A 22335-nucleotide genomic window follows, 5' to 3' on the forward strand; every position below is an offset into this window, starting at 1 on the left:
AAAATAACACTTACACAGCCTGGAGGTGTGTTGAGTCATTGTCCTGTTGAGAAACAAATGATAGTCCCAGTAAACCCAAGCCAGATGGGATGGTGTATTGCTGCAGAATGCTGTGGTAGCCATGCTGGTTAAGTGTGCCTTGACAGTGTCACCAGCAAAGCACCCCCACACCATAACCCCTCCTCCATGCTTTACGATGGGAAATACACATGCAGAGATCATCTGTTCACCCACAATGTGTCTTACAAAGACACGGCGGTTGGAACCAAAAATCTCCAATTTGGAGTCCAGACCAAAGGACAAAAGGGGGGTGAGTGTAACTGATGTGAAATGGCTAGTTAGCGGTGGTGCGCGCTAATAGCGTTTCAATCAGTGACGTCACTCGCTCTGGGACTTGAAGTAGGGTTTCCCCTTGCGTTGCAAGGGCCGTGGCTTTTGTGGCGCGATGGGTAACGATGCTTCGTGGGTGTCAGTTGTTGATGTGTGCAAGGGTCCCTGGTTCGAGCCCAGGTTGGGGCGAAGAGAGGGACGCAACCTACACTGTTACACAAGCACGTCTCTTCTTCTTATTGGTGTCCTTTTGTAGTGGTTTCTTTGCAGCAATTCGACCATGAACGCCTGATTCACACAGTCTCCTCTGAACAGTTGATGTTGAGATGTGTCTGTTACTTGAACTCTGTGAAGTATTTATTTGGGCTGCAATTTCTGAGGCTGATAACTCTAACGAACTTATCCTCTGCAGCAGAGGTAACTCTGGCGGTCCTCATGAGAGCCAGTTTCATCATAGCGCTTGATGGGTTTTGCAACTGCACTTGAGGAAACTTTCAAAGTTCTTGAAATGTTCTGTATTGACTGACCTTCATGTATTAAAGTATTATGGACTGTTGTTTCTCTTTGCTTATTTGAGCTGTTCTTGCCAAAATATGGACTTGGTCTTTTACCAAACAGGACCTATCTTCTGTATACCCCCCTACCTTGTCACAACACAACTGATTGGCTCAAATGAATTAAGAAGGAAAGAAATTCGACAAATTAACTTTTACGAAGGCACACCTGTTAATTGAAATGCCTTCCAGGTGACTGCCTCATGAAGCTGGTTGAGAGAATGCCAAGAGTGTACAAATCTGTCATCAAGGCAAAGGGTGGCACTTTGAAGAATATAATATATATTTGTATAGAGATAAATAGATTTGTTTTACACTTTTTGGTTACTACATGATTCCATGTGTGTTATTTCATAGTTTGATGTCTTCACTATTATTTTACAATGTAGAAAATAGTAAAAAATAAAGATATACCTTTGAATGAGTACGTTTTATAAAACTAGTGCATATTTAAATATGAACAAATCTGAATAATTGTTCGTGGTCAGACACTTTTCTACTATAACGCGAGGGACTTTAATTTGGAACGTTTCTAAAATTCCGTGACCCGGAAGGGATCTGACAAGACGCCAGTTGGCTTCACGCGGATGACAGTATCAGCTAGTTTGCAAAATTATGCTACCTAAGATAAATGTAGCAGCGACTTGTAGTTTTTATTCGAACGTTACTTGAATTAGTCAAAGGTCAAAATGGCTACAATTTACAATATGTTCCAGTCAGAAACAACATCGATTATGTCCTTCGTCGTCGAGACGGCAATGACAGAAATATACACATTTTTGCCAAACTCTGACGCTAACAACGACGTTAATCCTGGGAGAGAGGTGAGTATTCAAAAATATTTCTGTCATTGAGCAGTATGATGACGGGCGCCTAGTGACTACAACCAGTTACGTTAGCTAACGAACAAAAGTTATCTGAATAAATTGGCGTCCTATTTGTTTAGCTACCGTCTGTAACCTAAGTTAACCTGAGCGTGTCCCCGATTCTGATGTCAGGTTAAAGGAAGCTAGGTTGAAGATACTGTATCCCTAAAAACCGGATGTTTTTGGTTTTCAACAACCGCGCTGAGGGTGCCAAGTCCCTAATTTGACTACCTAGCGAACGTAAATGTTTTGTTTTTGTTTTATTTAACCATCATTTAACTAGGCAAGTCAATTAAGAACAAATGCGTATTTGCAATGACAGACTACACCGGCCAAACCCGGACGAAGCTGGGCAAATTGTGCGCCGCCCTATTGGACTCCCAATCACGGCCGGTTGTGAAACAGCCTGGTACACCGTTACTTAACTAGTACTACTAGCTAACTCTCAGCTAGGTTGCTAGCTAACGTTACTGGTTTCACATCCTCTGATGTAGCTGGCTGTATACAGTAACTAACTAGTTCACTTGTTTCTATTGCTCTACACAGCTCTGCACCATTATGAATTTGTTGATGGGGGAGGGTATTCGTAAAGTCTGCCAACTATTCCTAGTGGCCTCCTCACGTTTGCAAAATGAAAACGAGAAACTGAAGACCAAGGTGGAGCAGATGGATGAATATATGAAGGAAGTTACTGAGAAGGCTGACCATTATAGAACGTCTCTGGCTAAAGTGGAGGCAGAACCGAAAGTACAGACGCCAACCCATGTTCTGCACAACGGAATGATCTTTGCAATAAAACCAGTTGGTGAGTGTTGTAGACCTACATTAGGTTCCTGCCTATAATAAGTTAGCTAAATAGGTCTATTGTAGGCATACTGATTGTTTTGTTCCCCATCTTCGATAGTTTTGTTTGTATTAACTTCACACATTTTGTTGAAAGGAAAAAGTGAGAGAGTTTTGAACATGTTTCAATGTAACTTTGCTTGTTGTTCTTTAGATCTCCCATTGTTGCCTGGAATGACAGCGGCTTCAGCATTGCCAGGGAATGTCAGTCAAGCAAACACAGTCACTAACGCAACATCTGTCTGTGCAGGTAATATCCTCAAAGTGGTGTTATTTTTGAATAATCGTTGCCAAACCAGGGCTGCGTTCAGTTCAATGTTTGCTGTGATGGTTTCTACTAAACTAAATGTTTCCCTCAAACAGTCCGCGCTATTGGCTTACTAAACATACCGTTTTTTCAGAATAGCACCGTTACCTTCGAGTCTCATGTTGTAAAGTTGTGTACTGCTGAACGTGGTCCAGGGTCATATTCACTAGGAACCAAACAAAAGAAAATGGAGAGTAACTACCTGAACGCCAATAAGAAACGCCTGTTTGTTTTCTGTTGCATAACATTTTTCTGTGGTGTGTACTAATGAATATGACCCAGTTGTTCAAAAACAATACACAGGCTGTTAAAAAGCATGTTTATTTTAAGGCAAAAATATTGATATAGCCATATATTGGTTGATTTATTTGTCTAACTAAATACATTTAGTATAACCTAATCATTTTGTTAAATTCTCTTAACTTTGGCTATAGTTTTACTATGTGTATGCTCACATTCCTTTTATGTTTAGGTCCTGCCGAAGTTTGCAGTAACCCTACAGAGACGACTTCATTGGAGTATGACTCCTCTCTGGGAGACACACATGGACTGAATACAGAGCCCTCACCAAGAGATACTGAATCCAACGTTGAGCATATGAGAGCTGCTCTTCCAGAGGGCACCGACAACGGTAGAGACAGCCATGAAAGACATAAAAACAGTAATACTACTAATAGGACAGGATCCACAGAAAACAAACGCTTCAAGTGTGATGTTTGTGAGAAGACATTCAGCAAGAAAGAGTTGCTGAGAGTTCACAAGCTAATCCACACAAAACCTTTCAAGTGTGACATTTGTGAGAAGACCTTCAGCAGGAAAGGGTTACTGGAAGGTCATAAGCTAATTCACACAAGACCCTTCACCTGTGATTTTTGTGACAAGACCTTCAGCCTGAACCGCATGCTGTTACGTCACAAGCTAATTCACACAGGAGAGAGGCCATTTGCTTGTGGTCAATGTGGCAAAACATTCAGAATGTCCAAGCAGCTCGAACGTCACATGTTGCATCACAAAGAAAACAATTTCAGTTGCAAAGTCTGTGGAAATACATTCTCTACCAAGACAGATCTGACACAACATCGGCTAGTTCATGCAGTGGAGAGACCGTTCAAGTGCCTGACTTGTGGAAAGGGTTTCACAAAAAGGACCATACTTATGGGGCACGAGAGAATCCACACTGGTGAAAAACCATACAGCTGTGCTGAATGTGGGAAGAGTTACAGACAGTCTTATGACCTTAGAATTCATATGCGAAGACATACAGGTGCAGACATACGTCCACACTTATGCTCAGAGTGTGGTAAGAGCTTTAGGACAAAATCTGTCCTCGAAAAGCACAAGCGAATTCATACAGGGGAGAAGCCATTTAAATGTGAGACCTGTGGAGCTGCTTTTGGCCATAAAGGAAACCTTGTGAGACACCAAGTGCTTCACACGGGGGAGAGACCATACAAATGTAAAGTGTGTGGGAAAAGCTACCCTCAGTCCACCGACTTAAAAGCTCACATGCACCGCCATGGGGCAACCAAACCATTTATGTGTGACCTATGTGGAAAGACTTTTATTTACAATTACCAAATGAGACAACACAATCTACAATGGCACATGGCTGAAGGAGATAAGGTTCCTGGGAGAGAGGGAACATCAACAAAGCCATTCAGTTGCAAAATATGTTTGAACGGCTTCAGCTCCATGCTAACTCTGAAAAAGCATAAAGAAATTCACACAGGACAAAAGCAATATTCTTGTTCCATTTGCGGAAAGACCATTGCATATAAAAATGCTTTTGACTATCACATGAGAGTTCACAGTGGAGTGAAGCCCCATGAATGTAAATACTGTGGAAGGAAATTTATTCTGAAGCAAGCTCTTCAAGGACATGAGCGGACCCATACAGGTGAAAAACCCTTCAAATGCAGTTATTGTGACAAGACTTTCGCAGTCAACACCAATCTGAAAAGGCATGAGAGAATCCACACGGGAGAGAAGCCATTCAAATGTGATGTCTGCGGGAGAGGTTTCAGCCAAGCCAACAATGTTAAAGCCCACATGCAAGTCCACACTGGAGTTAGGCCTTACTATTGCAAGAGATGTGGAAAAGGCTTTTCTGACATAAGACACTACAAAAACCATAGCTGTGATGGTATGGCTGCGACACGCACACACTGTGATGGTGATAATTATCGTAAATCTTCTGACGGCACTTTCAGAAGTAGAAAAGGAGGTAGACAGGAGTGCTTGCCATAATGCTGCTGTTGTGTAGACTCAGTGATATTGTCTCAATATCATCGTACAGACTGTAGACTACAGTGGTGCAACTTCCTGCGTACAGATGTCATGAACATTTATTCAGTAGGGTGAAATGTTCTCAGGTGAGTTTCTGGAAAGCCTTGTATGAAATGAGAGCTTCCTTTAGGAAATTAGATAGGTGCTTGCTGTAGTGCTTGGAGATCTTGCTATAAATCAAAGGGTTAATGTTCATGAGCCCAAATTCTCATTTGTTCATATTGTGTAAATCAATAAACGCATCATTCATGTTAAGTTATAAACTGGGTGGGTTGAGCCCTGAATGCTGATTGATAGCCGTCGTGTATCAGACTGTATACCACGGGTATGACAAAACATTTATTTTTACTGCTCTAATTCCATTGGTAACCAGTTTATAATAGCAATAATAGCAATACTCCACGATTCGTTGTGCCTAAGAACAGCCCTTAGCCGTGGTATATTGGCCATATACCACACCCTCTCGTGACTTATTGCTTAAATATAGAGACCTCTAAATCAAATCAAACTTTATTTGTCACATGCGCCGAATACAAGTGTAGACTTTACCGTGAAATGCTTACTTACAAGCCCTTAACCAACAGTGCAGTACAAGAAGAGTTACATATTTACCAAGTAGACTAAAATAAAAAGTAACACAATAAAAATAATGAGGCTATATACAGGGGGCACCGGTACCGAGTCAGTGTGCGGGGGTACAGGTTAGTTGAGGTAATTTGTACATGTAGGTGGGGGGTGAAGTGACTATGCATAGATATTAAACAGTGAGTAGCAGCAGTATACAGAAACGGAGGGGGGTAGATGTATGTAAATTGTCCGGTGGCGATTTTATTAATTGTTCAGCAGTCTTATGGCTTGGGGGTAGAAGCTGTTGAGCCTTTTGGTCCTAGACATGGCGTTCCAGTACCGCTTGCCGTGCAGTAGCAGAGAAGTCTGTAGCTTAGGTGACTGGAGTCTCAGACAATTTTATGGGCTTTCCTCTGACACTGCCTATTGTATAGGTCCTGGATGGCTGGAAGCTTGGTCCCAGTGACGTACTGGGCCGTTCGCACTACCCTCTGTAGCGCCTTACGGTCAGACGCCGAGCAGTTGCCATACCAGGAGGTGATGCAACCGGTCAGGAAGTTCTCGATGGTGCAGCTGTAGAACCTTTTGAGGATCTGGGGACGCATGCCAAATCTTTTCGTCTCCTGAGAGGAAAAAGGTTTTGTCGTGCCCTCTTCATGACTGTCTTGGTATGTTTGGACCATGATAGTTCATGGACACCAAGGAACTTGACACTCTCAACCCGCTCCACTACAGCCCCGTTGATGTTAATGGGGGCCTGTTCAGCCTGCCTTTTCCTGTAGTCCATAATCAGCTCTTTTGTCTTGCTCACATTGAGGTTGTTGTCCTAGCACCACACTGCCAGTTCTCTGACCTCCTCCCTATATGCCGTCTCATCGTTGTCCGTGATCAGGCCTACCACTGTTGTGTCGTCAGCAAACTTAATGATGGTGTTGGAGTCGTGTTTGGCCACGCAGTCGTGGGTGAACAGGGAATTCAGGAGGGGACTAAGTACACACCCCATAGGGGACCCAGTGTTAAGGATCAATGTGGCAGACGTGTTGCCTACTCTTACCACCTGGGGGCGGCCCGTCAGGAAGTCCAGGATCCAGTTGCAGAGGGAGGTGTTTGGTCTCAGAGTCCTTAGCTTAGTGATGAGCTTCGTGGGCACGATGGTGTTGAACGCTGAGCTGTAGTCAATGAACAGCATTCTCACATGGGTGTTCCTTTTGTCCAGGTGAGAAAGGGCAGTGTGGATTGAGATTGCGTTGATCTGTTGGGGCGGTATGCGAATTGGAGTGGGTCTAGGGTGTCCAGGTGGATGCTGTTGATGTGAGCCATGACCAGCCTTTCAAAGCACTTCATAGCTTCTGACGTGAGTGCCACGGGGTGGTAATCAGTTAGGCAGGTTACCATCGCTTCCTTGGGCACAGGGACTATGGTGGTCTGCTTGCAACATGTAGGTATTACAGACTCGGTCAGGGAGAGGTTGAAAATGTCAGTGAAGACACTTGACAGTTGGTCCGCACATGCTTTGTGTACACGTCCTGGTTATCCGTTTGGCTTTGTGAATGTTGACCTGTTTATAGGTTTTGTTCACATTGGCTACCGAGAGCATTATCACACAGTCATCCAGAGCAGCTGGTGCTCTCGTGCATGCTTCAGTGTTGCTTGCCTTGAAGCAAGCATAAAAGGCATTTAGCTCGTCTGGTAGGCTTGTGTCGCTGGGCAGCTCGCGTCTGGTTTTCCCTTTTGTAATCCGTAATAGTTTTCAAGCCCTGCCACATCCGACGAGCATCAGAGCCGGTGTAGTAGGATTCAGACTTAATCCTGCTTTGCTTGTTTGATAGTTCGTCTTAGGGCATAGCAGGATTTCTTATAAGCATCCGGATTAGTCTCCCGCTCCTTGAAAGCGGCAGCTTTAGCTCGATGCGGATGTTGCCTGTAATCCATGGCTTCTGGTTGGGATATGTACGTACAGTCACTGTGGGGACGACGTCATCGATGCATTTATTGATGAAGCCGATGACTGAGGTGGTGTACTCCTCAATGCCATTGGATGAGTCCAGGAACATATTCCAGTCTGTGCTAGCAAAACAGTCCTCTAGTGTAGCATCCGCGTCATCTGACCACTTCCGTATTGAGTGAGTCGCTGGTACTTCCTGCTTTAGTGTTTGCATGTAAGCAGGAATCAGGATGATAGAATTATGGTCAGATTTGCCAAATGGAGGGCAGGGGAGTGCTTTGGTTGCACATGTGACATGCTGGTAAAATTTGGTAAAACTGATTTAAGTTTGCCTACATTAAAGTCCCCGGCCACTAGGAGCGCTGCTTCTGGGGGAGCATTTTCTTCTTTGCTTATGGCCTTATGGAGTTGGTTGAGAGCGGTCTTAGTGCCAGCTTCGTTCTGTGGTGGTAAATAAACGGCTGCGAATAATATAGATGAGAAATCTTGGTAGATGGTGTGGTCTACAGCTTATCATAATGTACTCTACCTCAGGTGAGCAATACCTCGAGACTTCTAATATTGGAACAGCACCAGCTGTTATTGACAAATAGACACACACCCCCTCCCCCTCCCCTCGTCTTAAGAGAGGTAGAGTCTCTGTTCTGCCGGTGCATGGAAAATCCTGTTTGCTCGATATTGTCCGTATCGTCGTTCAGCCACGTCTCGGTGAAACATAAGATGTTACTGTTTTTCATGTCCCGTTGGTAGGATTATCTTAATCGTAGGTCATCAATTTTATTTTCCAATGATTGCACGTTAGCAAGAAGAACGGATGGCAGTGGGAGTTTACTCGCTTGCCTCCGGATTCTCAGAAGGCTGCCCGATCCTAGGTGAGTTATTCAGGTGACTGCAAAGGTAATGCTTGATTGGGCAAAAAAGTTGAATGAATTCTTGTTTTAAAAACAATTCTTATTTAAATTGACCTTACGTTTTTTTTTTCTCCCTGATTTATACACTGAAGTTTACAGTGGCACCACCAGTCTCACGTGGGAGTCTGTCTTTGTGCTTGATTAAATGAAATTGGGCAGGCAGGTTATTGCTACTTGGGAATGCTGGCTAAAGTTGAAAATATATATATATATCCTACCTTTCTGCTCAAACCTTGCATCAGTTCTACTTGCATTTCTAAATATTTACAATACAGAATATTTAATTGTACTAGCAGCACCTTATTGGCTTAGATGGTTACAATGTAGAATAAATTATAATTTAACATTGTTCAAAACACCCCCCCAGCAACGAATATGGGGGAAAAAAAGCCCCATCAACGAAAAGTAGATGCAATACCACTTACCTGCCTATATGACATCTGTAGTGAAAGTGGACAATAGTGCAACAATAGGACTTGACCTCAAACTAGACTTGACTTAGCTGCGCAGTTACATTAGTTACCTAGCAGCATGATATATATATATATATATATATACTGAAATATAGACGCAACATGCAACAATTTCATCGATTTTACTGAGTTATAGTTCATTTAAGGAAATCAGTCAATTTAGGCAATAATCTATGGATTTTACATGACTGGGCAGGGGCGCAGCCATGGGTGGGCCTTGGAGGGCATGCGCTCACCCACTGGGGAGCCAGGCCCAGCCAATCATAATGAGTTTTTCCCCACAAAAGGGCTTTATTACAGACACAAATAATCCTCAGTTTCATCAGCTGTCCGGTGGCTGGTCATAGAAGATCCTGCAGATGAAGAAGGTGGATGTGGAGGTCCTGGGCTGTCGTGGTTACTCGGTCTGCGGTTGTGAGGCCTGTTGGACTTGGCGCCAAATTCTCTATTGGAGCCGGCTTATGGTATATTCTCTGGCAACCGCTCTGGTGGATGTTACTGCAGTCAGCATTCCAATTGCACGCTCCCTCAACTTGAGACGTCTGTCATTGTGTTGTAAAAAAAAAACAGCACATTTTGCAGTGGCTTTTTATGGTCCCCAGCACAAGGTGCACTTGTGTAAAGATCATGCTGTTTAATCAGCTTCTTGATATGCCACACCTGTCAGGTGGATGGATTGTTTTGGCAAAGGAGAAATGCTCACGAACAGGGATGTAAACAAATTTGTGTACAATATTTTTGAGAAATAATATTCTGTGACTATGAAACATTTCTGGGATCTTCTATTTCAGCTCATGAAACACAGGACCAACACTTTACATGTTGTGTTTATATATATATATATTTTTGTGTATTTTCTAAATTGAAGAGGCAGTGGAAATTAGATTTTGGATGCTTCTGTGCTTTTTGCTGATAATGCCCATCTTTAGTGATGGAGTGTCACCACTAGGTGGAGAAGCAGCCCACTGAATAACATGTAGTTTTAATTTTTATTTAACCTTTATTTAACTAGGCAAGTCGGTTAAGAACAAATTCTTATTTACAATGACGGCGTACACCGGCCAAACCTGAACAACGTTGAGCCAATTGTGCACAGCCCTATCCCAGTCAAAGGCTGGTTGTGATACAGCCTGGATTCGAACCAAGGTGTCTGTAGTGACTCCTCTAGCACTGTGATGCAGTGCCTTAGACCCCTGCACCACTCGCGAGCCCAAAACGCCTAGATGGCAATGGTACATAGCAGTTATTTCGTACAAGTCTTTTATTAGTGTCAATTAGTGTCAATACAATTTAATCAGTATTTTCAGTTTTATCTACCGGTTTGTGCCACGTTGGCGTGTTGGACTAGTAACCGAAAGGTTGCAAGATCGAATCCCCGAGCTGACAAGGTACAAATCTGTCGTTCTGCCCCTGAACAAGGCAGTCATTGAAAATAAGAATTTGTTCTTAACTGACTTGCCTAGTTAAATAAAGATAAGATAAATATGTCCTCCTGATTTAAGGTGAGTTATATGTCTCCCAGATTTGGGGTCAATTTAATTAGACATTTCAATTCAGCCATGAAGTGGAGAATATACGTTAAAATCTTCAAGTTATCGAATTTAATTGGAATTAAGTTGTTTTGGACTTTTGGAATTGCAATTGTAAAAACATTTAATCTTCTCCCAGGTAATGGAATTAATGCGCATTGTATTAAAAATTTTCTGTAGGATTTGTTTTCAATCATTTCAACTTGTATCACTGTATTTCCAGTATAGCTAGGCTACTTGAACAGTGATGTGATTAGCCTGAAGGAATTTAATTTGAAATGGATTTGTTGTGATATTGAATTATTAGAAATGACCAACACAGATGTCTACTATAGTTAATTGAGTATTGTGATGTGCCTTATCCTCAGTCTGCTGTGTCCAGTTTTTCAAAAGTTATCAGGATTTCACCTATCGGATAGAATTAAATGCATAGAATGAACAGGACAGGAGTCCCAATTCAAGTCAATGGACCTAATAATAATTTTCATTCTTTAGGATCAAGCTAAGGAGGGTTCACACATCCTTGGAGGAAACTAGGATTATCTCATGACTTCGCGTGTTTGCTTACTTTAGCAGTCCTCAAATGAAACTTTAATTTGGGATTTTAGGACCCTTTAGGTGTGTATATAAATATTTTTTTTATACGTTTTGATAAAATATTGAATTTGGCCTTTAATACTATAGCCCATTAGAAACACATTGCATAGCGCATTCATAAATGGCAAAGACAGTCAAAAAATATAAGGAATAAAGTTTAAGTGTCTGCCCTATATCTAGGAGATATATAAAAGCTCAGGAAACATACAATTGAAGTTGGAAGTTTACATATACCTTAGCCAAATACATTTAAACTCAGTTTTAGAAAATTCCTGACATTTAATCCTAGTAAAAATTCACTGTCTAAGGTCAGTTAGGCTCACCACTTTATTTTAAGAATGTGAAATGTCAGAATAATAGTAGACTGATTTATTTGAGCTTTTAATTCTTTCATCACATTCCCAGTGAGTCAGAAGTTTACATACACTCAATTAATATTTGGTAGCGTTGCCTTAAACAATTTAAACTTTGGTCAAACGTTTCAGGTGGCCTTCCACAAGCTTCCCACAATAAGTTGGGTGAATTTTGGCCAAATCCTTTTGACAGAGCTGGTGTAACTTGAGTCAGGTTTGTAGGCCTCCTTGCTCACACACACTTTTTCAATTCTGCCCACAAATGTTCTGTAGGATGGAGGTCAGGGCTTTGTGATGGCCACTCCAAGACTTTGTTGTCCTTAAGCCATTTTTGCCACAACTTTGGAAGTATGCTTGGGGTCCTTGTCCATTTGGAAGACCCATTTTGCGACCAAGCAATTCCAGTGGGTCAGAAGTTTGAATACACTAAGTTGACTGTGCCTTTAAACAGCTTGTAAAATTCCAGAAAATGATGTCATGGCTTTAGAAGCTTCTGATAGGCTAATTGACATCATTTGAGTCACCTATGGATGAGATACCTATGGATGTATTTCAAGGCCTACCTTCAAACGCAGTGCCTCTTTGCTTGACATCATGGGAAAATCAAAAGAAATCAGCCAAGCCCTCAGAAAAAAAATTGTAGACCCCTCCACAAGTCTGGTTCATCCTTGGGAGCAATTTCCAAACGCCTGAAGGTACCACGTTCATCTGTACAAACAATAGTACGGAAGTATATACACCATGGGACTACGCAGCCATCATACCGCTCAGGAAGGAGACTCGTTCTGTCTCCTAGAGATAAACGTACTTTGGTGCGAAAAGTGCAAATCAATCCCAGAACAACAGCAAAGTAACTTGTGAAGATGCTGGAGGAAACGGGTACAAAGTATCTATATCCACAGTAAAACGAGTCCTATATCGACATAACCTGAAAGGCCACTCGGCAAGGAAGAAGCCACTGCTCCGAAACTGCCATAAAAAAGCCAGACTACGGTTTGCAACTGCACATGGGGACAAAGATTGTACTTTTTGGAGAAATGTCCTCTGGTCTGATGAAACAAAAATAGAACTGTTTGGCCATAATGACCATTGTCAGGTTTGTAAGAAAAAGGGGGAAGCTTGCAAGCCGAAGAACACCATCCTAACCGTGAAGCACGGGGGTGGCAGCATCATGTTGTGGGGGTGCTTTGCTGCAGGAGGGACTGGTTCACAAAATAGATGGCATTATGAGGAAAGAAAATTATGTGGATATATTGAAGCAACATCTCAAGACATCAGTCATGATGTTAAAGCTTGGTCACAAATGGGTTTTCCAAATGGACAATGACCCCAAGCATACTTCCAAAGTTGTGGCAAAATGGCTCAATGACAACAAAGTCAAGGTATTGGAGTGGCCATCACAAAGCCCTGACCTCAATCCCATAGAAAATGTGTGGGTAGAACTGAAAACGCGTTTGCGAGCAAGGAGGCCTGCAAAACTGATTCAGTTACACCAGCTCTGTCAGGAGGAATGGGCCAATGTTTTCTACATTGTAGAATAATAGTGAAGACATCAACACTATGAAATAACACATGGAGTCATTTAGTAACCAAAAAAGTGTTAAACAAATGAACATTTATTTTATGAGTTTCTTCGAATAGCCACCCTTTGCTTTGATGACAGCTTTCCACACTTGGCATTCTCTCAACCAGCTTCATGGGGAATGTTATTCCAACAGTCTTGAAGGAGTTCCCACATATGCTGAGCACTTGTTGACCTTTGAACATGTTTTAAAACCCAAATGTAATGCAGATGTCACTTAAATATGAATCGTTAATATTTATCGAATCATTTTTGATATCATGAATGAATACAGGTTATTGACACTTTTCTACTATTATGTAGGGAACTTTTATTTTGAAAATGTCTACCCGGAAGTGATTGGTTTTGCTCACTATACACATCTACTTTCCACCTTGTACTGATTAGTTAGCTGGTACTGTACTAGTTCAAAATGGGGGAAAAATATGAAAAGAAACTGAAAGGAGCCAAGAAGACAGTGGCCAAAATGGATACAAATGTTTCAGACGTTTAAACGAGAAGAGGTAGCTAGCTAGGCTTTGCATGTCATTGTCACCTCTACCAACTGCTAGCTACCACTTACAGTTTAAAATCGAGAAATATGTCTTTATGGCATAACTTTGGCATGTGTGAAATGGCAAATCAATGATGCAATCAAGTTCAACTCAATCACAGAATGTCATTGTCTGACAGTACACATTACCAACAATGTACACGTGAACAATTTCCTCTGGCATTTGGCCTGGCGACACTGATACCTGAGTATCAGTCCATGGATGCCAAGAAGACAACAGTTGTGGAGACTGCCTGCTCTCACTCAGGTGACCCATTTAAAGGCCCAGTACAGTCAAAAACGTGATATACTTGTGTTTTATATACACTGCTCAAAAAATAAAGGGAACACTAAAATAACACATCGTAGATCTGAATGAATGAAATAATCTTATTAAATACTTTTATCTTTACATAGTTGAATGTGCTGACAACAAAATCACACAAAAATAATCAATGGAAATCCAATTTATCAACCCATGGAGGTCTGGATTTGGAGTCACACTAAAAATTAAAGTGGAAAACCACACTATAGGCTGATCCAACTTTGATGTAATGTCCATAAAACAAGTCAAAATTAGGCTCAGTAGTGTGTGTGGCCTCCACGTGCCTGTATGACCTCCCTACAACGCCTGGGCATGCTCCTGATGAGGTGGCAGATGGTCTCCTGAGGGATCTCCTCCCAGACCTGGACTAAAGCATCCACCAACTCTTGGACAGTCTGTGGTGCAACGTGGCGTTGGTGGATGGAGCGAGACATGATGTCCCAGATGTGTTCAATTGGATTCAGGTCTGGGGAACAGGCGGGCCAGTCCATAGCATCAATGCCTTCCTCTTGCAGGAACTGCTGACACACTCCAGCCACATGAGGTCTTGCATTGTCTTGCATTAGGAGGAACCCAGGGCCAACCGCACCAGCATATGGTCTCACAAGGGGTCTGAGGATCTCATCTCGGTACCTAATGGCAGTCAGGCTACCTCTGGCGAGCACATGGAGCGCTGTGCAGCCCCCCAAAGAAATGCCACCCCACACCATGACTGACCCACCGCCAAACCAGTCATGCTGGAGGATGTTGCAGGCAGCAGAATGTTCTCCACGGCGTCTCCAGACTGTCACGTCTATCACATGTGCTCAGTGTGAACCTGCTTTCATCTGTGTAGAGCACAGGGCGCCAGTGGCAAATTTGCCAATCTTGGTGTTCTCTGGCAAATGCCAAACGTCCTGCACGGTGTTGGGCTGTAAGCACAACCCCACCTATGGACGTCGGGCCCTCATACCACCCTCATGGAGTCTGTTTCTGACCGTTTGAGCAGACACATGCACATTTGTGGCCTGCTGGAGGTCATTTTGCAGGGCTCTGGCAGTGCTCCTCCTTGCACCAAGGCGGAGGTAGCGGTCCTGCTGCTGCGTTGTTGCCCTCCTACGGCCTCCTCCACGTCTCCTGATGTACTGGCCTGTCTCCTGGTAGCGCCTCCATGCTCTGGACACTACGCTGACAGACACAGCAAACCTTCATGCCACAGCTCGCATTGATGTGCCATCCTGGATGAGCTGCACTACCTGAGCCACTGGTGTGGGTTGTAGACTCCATCTCATGCTACCACTAGAGTGAAAGCACCGCCAGCATTCAAAAGTGACCAAAACATCAGCCAGGAAGCATCGGAACTGAGAAGTGGTCTGTGGTTACCACCTGCAGAACCACTCCTTTATTGGGGGTGTCTTGCTAATTGCCTATAATTTCCACCTGTTGTCTATTCCATTTCCACAACAGCATGTGAAATGTATTGTCAATCAGTGTTGCTTCCTAAGTGGGCAGTTTGATTTCACAGAAGTGTGATTGACTTGGAGTTACATTGTGTTGTTTAAGTGTTCCCTTTATTTTTTTGAACAGTATATTTAGTCCTACTTCATGCCAACAACGTGAAAGGATGGGACATCCCCAATTAACACACCCTGAAACTCTTCTGATGTCAAGTCTCGCACACCCAAATACTTCTCTGCAGCTGCCACCACAACCTTTCTGATCCCCAGCCCCATGGGCACCCCTACAATTAACACATACCACTACTATCCCCAATGCTACACATTTCTTTGTCTCATGGCCTTCTGCACACGTCTCACACCTAGGAACCTCCCTCCTACACACTGCTGCCACACGCCCATAAGCTTGACACCTGTAACAACGTAATGTATTCGGCACAAAAGCTCGTACAGGATAACTTATTTATCCTAACATCACTTTGTCAGGCAAAGACTCAACATCAAAACTCAAAAGAACAGACAATTACTTTTCTTTTTCACCACTCTCGCCACCTTGTCTGCATCGCAACAAATGATGAGCATCACAAACACCGGGAATCTTCCCCTTCAGTTGGTCAACTTGAACATTTACTGCTACTCCAGTAATCACGCCATTCAATGGCGACCGTTTCTTGAGAGCGAAACAATTCACATTTCTTGCACCCATTAGTTTAACGCTGAGTGCCTTCTCCCTCTGACCAGCAGAAACACAAACAATTATCACAAGACCACTTCTGGTTACCCTCACCGATTCCATAGTACCCAACTCTGTTTTCACCTACCCTGAAACCACAAATGGACCAGCCAAAAGGCAAGGGTCCACTTTTTCCACAGACTCATCTTTATCCTGACACTCGGTGCAATCCTCACGCTCCGAGAACTTAGCCCTCATTCACTTCCATTTCTCCTCCTGTCTTCAGCTCACTCTGCTTACACTTTCTACCATTCTTCTTTAACAAACCATCTCCCTTTTTTTCTCCATTTTTAACTGACTCAAGCTCACCATCTTCCTCCCTCTTTCTCGTAGACCTCCTCTGTCTCTCTTTTTCCCTCTATTCCTCTTCTGTATTCCAAATATACGTCTCCTTATGATAATCCTGCACTTCTCTTGACACATCTTGTTCTTGATTTCTCAAGGGACGCCATTTAACCGGCTGTCACACTTTCCGTCCAATCAGCACGAACCCCTCGGGATGTAGTGCTCAACAGTGCATCCCACTTATAATGCAGCTTCTTCGTCTTGATGTTATTCTTTATCAAAAGCTTTTCAATTTCAAACAAGCGCTCAATCCCCTTCCAACCCGTTTCCTGGTGACATCATCAGGCGCTGAGTTAGTTAAAAGACCCATAAGAAAGAGTTCCAAACCTCTCTGCCAATAACAGCTAGTTTAAAGTATTTCCTTCCCACTCGCAGACAGTCCTAGCAAAATTCATGCCTGAGAAATTGCTCTTTGATAAGCTCTTTTTTTTAACCATTTTAATTTAAAACAATCACAGTAAGGTACTTAAAGATGCACTATGCAGAAATCCCTCTGTCATTTCCTGGTTGCAAAAATTCTAATAGTTCGCCTAATTTCAGTTTATGTAACAAAATAAGCAAGTATAGTGTACTATCTAAACCGCAGTGAAATATATTTTCCATAAATAAAAATATTGTACAAAACTTAAAGTAAAAGACGTAAAAACAAAACTTAAGAACAGGAAGCATCAAAATAGCACACACAGAACAGATCTACCGCTTCTTAGACTTGATTTCAATGAGAATGACATATCTATAAATCAATATTTCAATGTGAATTTATTGGGGTCGTCCAAAAAGTTACATATTTCAGATTTAATTGTTACCCAGAAATGATTTGATATTGACAAAAAAAATGACTGCATTGGACCTTTAAGTCCTGGACATTGACCTGGTGTGTATTCATTACGCTGATTCTGTTGCAAAACATTTTGCTCTGTTTGCTCCTGTTTGGCTCTTAAACGGTAGACAGTTTCCATTGCAAGAAGTAATCAATACACCCCTGGTCTGTGTTCAATAGGCACAAAATGGGGGAAAGTGTTGTGAAACCTGGGTTGCATTTAGTATGAAAAAAAACAGTGCGCAACGTTGAATTCAATAGAAACGGAACTGTACTGAACGACCAGTTGAAAAACGTGATTATGGTGGCCCAGACGGTAATTACCATATGGTGTTTTGCCCGAGTTTTGCGATTTCAGATGGTCATACCCATATTGATCCAGACCATGTGTCAGGGGATATTAATATCCAGTGTCAGTATCCTGTTGGTCTCATCACTGTCTGTCTCATCACTCCTCAGGTTGAATTCCTCTCTGTCAGCATACCCCGACAAGGAAGAACTGATCTTGTTTGGGGGCGAATTCTTCAACCTCAAAAAGGTAAGATTGATATACCTTGAACATGTTTATATCCGTAAAAAAATTGGGGGACAAATCCTTGTCGACTTTGGATGAATAGGTTTTTAGTTGACAGTGGGTTTATTTTATTTCTTTTAGACTTACCTTTACAATGACCTGTTCTTCTATAACATAAAGAAGAACACCTGGGTGAAGTCAGACATCCCCAACCCTCCTCCACGACACTGTGCTCATCGGGTAACTATGTACCTCCTATAAACCTCAGTGCTTCCACTACATTCATTAGCCGCGGCGCGCCGCCGCTGGTAAATTGGTGCCGAATTTACAGTGCCTTCGGAAAGTATTCAGACTCCTTGACTTTTTCCACATTTTGTTAGGTTACAGCCTTATTCTAAAATATATATTTTTTTAATCCCTCAATCTACACACAATACCCCATAATGACAAAGTAAAAACAGGTTTGTAGACAATTTTGAAAATGTATTTTTTAAAAAATGAAATATTACATTTAGATACAGTACCAGTCAAAAGTTTGGACACACCTACTCATTCAACGGTTTTTCTTTATTTTTATTATTTTCTACATTTTAGAATAATGGCGAAGACAACAAAACTATAAAATAGCACATATGGAATCATGTAGTAACCAAAAAAAAGTGTTAAACAAATGAAAATGTATTTTATATTTGAGATTCTTCAAAGTAGCCACCCTTTGCCTTGATGACAGCTTTGCACACTCTTGGAATTCCCTCAACCAGCTTCATGAGGTAGTCACCTGGAATGCATTTCAATTAACAGGTGTGCCTTGTTAAAAGTTAATTTGTGGAATTGTTTCCCTTCTTAATGCATTGAACTAATTAGTTATGTTGTGACAAGGTAGGGTTATTATACAACAGATAGCCCAATTTGGTTAACCTCTCTGGGGTATGTGGGACGCTAGCGTGCTCAGCCATCAAAGCAAGCTATACAGTTACCCGCCAAGTTCTGGAGTCAACAAAACTCAGAAATAGTATTATAAATCTTCACTTACCTTTGCTGATCTTCGTCGGAATGCACTCCCAGGACTCCCACTTCCACAAGAAATGTTTGTTTTGTTCGATAAACTCCATATTTATGTCCAAATACCTCCGTTTTGTTCGCGCGTTCAGATCACTATTCCAAAGGCACAATGCACGAGCGCAAAACCCTAGACGAAAAGTCAAAAAGTTCCATTACCGTTCGTAGAAACATATCAAACGATTTTTACAATCAATCCTTAGGGTCTTTTTATCATAAATATTCGATCATATTCCAACCGGACAATAGCGTATTCATTACAGAGGAAAAAGAAGGAACAGCACGCCTGTGTGACTGCGCAGTAAACAACTCATTGGCCTCAGGCAGTCCACTTGTTGAGTCAGCTCTTATTCTCTCCCCAGTAACAGTAGAAGCATGAAACAAGGTTCTAAAGACTGTTGACATCTAGTGGAAGCCTTAGGAAGTGCAAAATGAACCCTAAGTCACTGTATACTGTATAGGCAATCACTTTAAAAACTACAAACCTCGGATTTCCACACTTCCTGGTTGGATGTTTCTCAGGTTTTTGCCTGCCATATGAGTTCTGTTATACTCACAGACATCATTCAAACAGTTTTAGAAACTTCAGAGTGTTTTCTATCTAATATGCATATCCTACCTTCTGAACCCGAGTAGCAGGCAGTTTACTACGGGCACGCCTTTCATCCGGACGTCAAAATACTGCCCCCTACCCTAGAGAAGTTAAAGACCAAGTACATATTATGGCAAGAACAGCTCAAATAAGCAAAGAGAAACAACAGTCCATAATACTTTAAGACATGAAGGTCAGTCAATCCGGAAAATTTCAAGAGATCCAATTTTTTTCAAGTACTTTGTGGCGACCAAGTTCTAGGCACATTTCTCTCCATGCGCGCCGACTCCCACACATTTGTGTGCATTCATTGTTTTCATGGTTTTAATTGTTTGCCAATGTTTATGAATTCCCCACTATATAGCAAAAGTATCACCAGTAGTATATGTAGGCTACTGTTAATCATTGCCGTTTCCCCATGAATCTAGAATGTTTGGTTATGGTCATTTCTGTTCATTAAATGTATTAATACTGCATACCATTCTCATTCTCTTAGTGGACCTTGTTTGGAGAGCTCACAAACGGCGCAATACTTGTGATAATGAAGTTGTGGTTTATTTAATTACCAGTTGTATTTACATTTCTTCATGGTCTTTCGTTTGGAGCACGTCTGGTTTCTGTCTTGTCACTGGTGTGTGAACGCTTGAGTGCGCAGAAATGTAGGCTGCCTGACCTGCGTACCAGGATTATGCTAAATATGTTCCCTATCACTATTAAGCTCTCCTATCACAGTACAACTAGCTTCTTGACAAATCATATGCTTATCGCAAAGAAACGTTATTGGAATGGAACAAGCAGCAGCAATCTCGCATCACATCTTTTGCCACTGCAAAGCGCCTCTGTGACCCTGCCAGTTAACACAGCTCATTATGGTTTCAATGAAGGGTTCTCAAATGGATCTTGTTTTTATTGACTGAATATATACTCAGGTGCCAGTTTATAAGGTACACCCATCTAGTACCAGGTCAGACCCCCCTTTGCCTCCAGAACAACCTGAATTCTTTGCTGCATGGATTCTACAAGGTGTGGCGTTCAAACGTTGCTCAATTGGTATCAAGGGACCTAATGTGTGCCATGAAAACATTCCCCACATCATTACACCATCTTCACCAGCCTGTACCGTTTGACACCAGGCCGGATGGGGCCATGGACTCATGCTGCTTACGCCAAATCCTGACTCTGCCTTCAGAATGATGCAACAGCAACCGGGATTCATCTAATCAGGCAACGTTTTTCCACTCCTCAATTGTCCAATGTTGATGATCACGTGCCCACTGGAGCCACTTCTTTTTTTTTGTTGCTGGAAGTAGTGGAACCAGGTGTGGTCTTCTGCTGCAATAACCCATGCTTGACAAGGATGGACGAGTTGTGCGTTCCAAGATGCCGTTCTGCACACCACTGTTGTACTGCGCCCTTATTGGTCTGTTTGCAACCTGCCTGTTAGCTTGCGCAATTCTTGCCATTTTCGACCTCTCTCATCAACGAGCTGTTTTTGCCCACAGGTCAGGCCAAAATTAATGAATTGCCAAAATCTCGCACTATCCCTTTAAAATCAATGTATATTTGTAGCATTGTCGCAAACTTGCTCCTCATTTCCCTACAGTGCAGTGGCGCGAATTAGTTGTATTTCAGATTGTGTCAACATAATTTAATTTTCATCCATGAAAGAAATCCTAGGGGAAACACTGAACCTCCAACCATCATCTCTACCTCCATCCTCTTTACTCTACAGAGCTCACCATATCCCCCCACCTCCCGCCTTATGCCAGGAGCCTATCTATACCCTCTATAGTTACTTAGACAGCTCAGAACGTTGTTGGGGATCTCACCATTTTTTTCACACCTTTGTTCTACTTTTCTCTATTGTTGTGGACTGTTGGTGCAATGATTCCTCTCACTGCGGGTCTCTGTTGGCAGCCTGCCCATTGTTCTGTCATTCTCCCATTTGGACACCAAGGGGCAGACTATGCTCTGATACAACTATGAAGAGATTTGAGAGATAGCCAGGGTAGATGGTAACACTGCATTTCTCCCTCTCTCCCTCCTGCAGGCTGTGGTAGTTCCCCGGGCAGGGGGCAGCTGGCTGTGTTTGGGAGGGGGGGCTTGCTTCTCTGAAGTGGAGCAGTTCTAAGACCTCTGGGTGCTTCATCTTTCCACAAACACCTGGGAACAGATCAAGTGAGTGGCCAGGTGTCTTTGGGTGCCATGCTGTTACTGTAGTAGTAGACTGGATTTGTGTTTGAGGTGCTACTACAGTAGGTGAACCTTGTCTGTGTCAGTGTGTGTCTGTAACCAAGGGTTCCAGGTGCCCCCCCTGGTAGGAGTGGCCATCGTATGGTCCTGAGTAAGAGACAGCTGCTAGTGTTTGGAGGTTTCCACAAAAGTGCCAGGTAAGGAGAGATGATGGGAGGAGCTATTGTTTCAGGTAATGACAGGTGATAGGAGGACTAATTGTAGGAAATTAGAGGAGAGAAAATAGTTCTGGAGAGTTTATGGCTGAGGCAAAAATACCATTTCACAATATTTTTTAGAAGCTTTCGGCCTGTCGCTGTTATTGAAATATGGAAAATGTATGATAATCTGCTGGTATGAAATCTAGATTACACTTCTGTTAGTCAATTTATTTTCCTGCAGGGGTTTTATCTACTACAACGACATGCACAGCTTCATTGTGGACTCCTTCACCTTTAGTTGCCTCTTCCCCTCTGGCACCCCCCTCTCCCCTCACTCTGCCTGCCAGATTACCTCTGCCCCTGATGGCTCCGGGGTCATCATCTACGGCGGTTACTCCAAAGTGGTGTGTGTTTGTGCATGTGTGTGTGTGTGTGTGTGTGTG

The 22335-nt window shown here is 42.6% G+C and overlaps 1 non-coding gene across 1 annotated transcript; it reads left to right on the forward strand.

Annotated features, from left to right (window-relative positions):
* The first annotated feature begins 1437 nt into the window (after positions 1-1437).
* Positions 1438-5449, forward strand: LOC106573634 (uncharacterized). The gene is made up of 4 exons (XR_014380898.1): positions 1438-1708; positions 2297-2555; positions 2748-2843; positions 3373-5449. It is a non-coding gene; the product is annotated as an uncharacterized LOC106573634 (transcript).
* The last annotated feature ends 16886 nt before the right edge of the window (positions 5450-22335 follow it).

Source organism: Salmo salar, chromosome 16 (genome assembly GCF_965601325.2).
Source record: "Salmo salar chromosome 16, fSalSal1, whole genome shotgun sequence".
In the NCBI taxonomy this organism is placed as follows: Eukaryota; Metazoa; Chordata; class Actinopteri; order Salmoniformes; family Salmonidae; genus Salmo; species Salmo salar.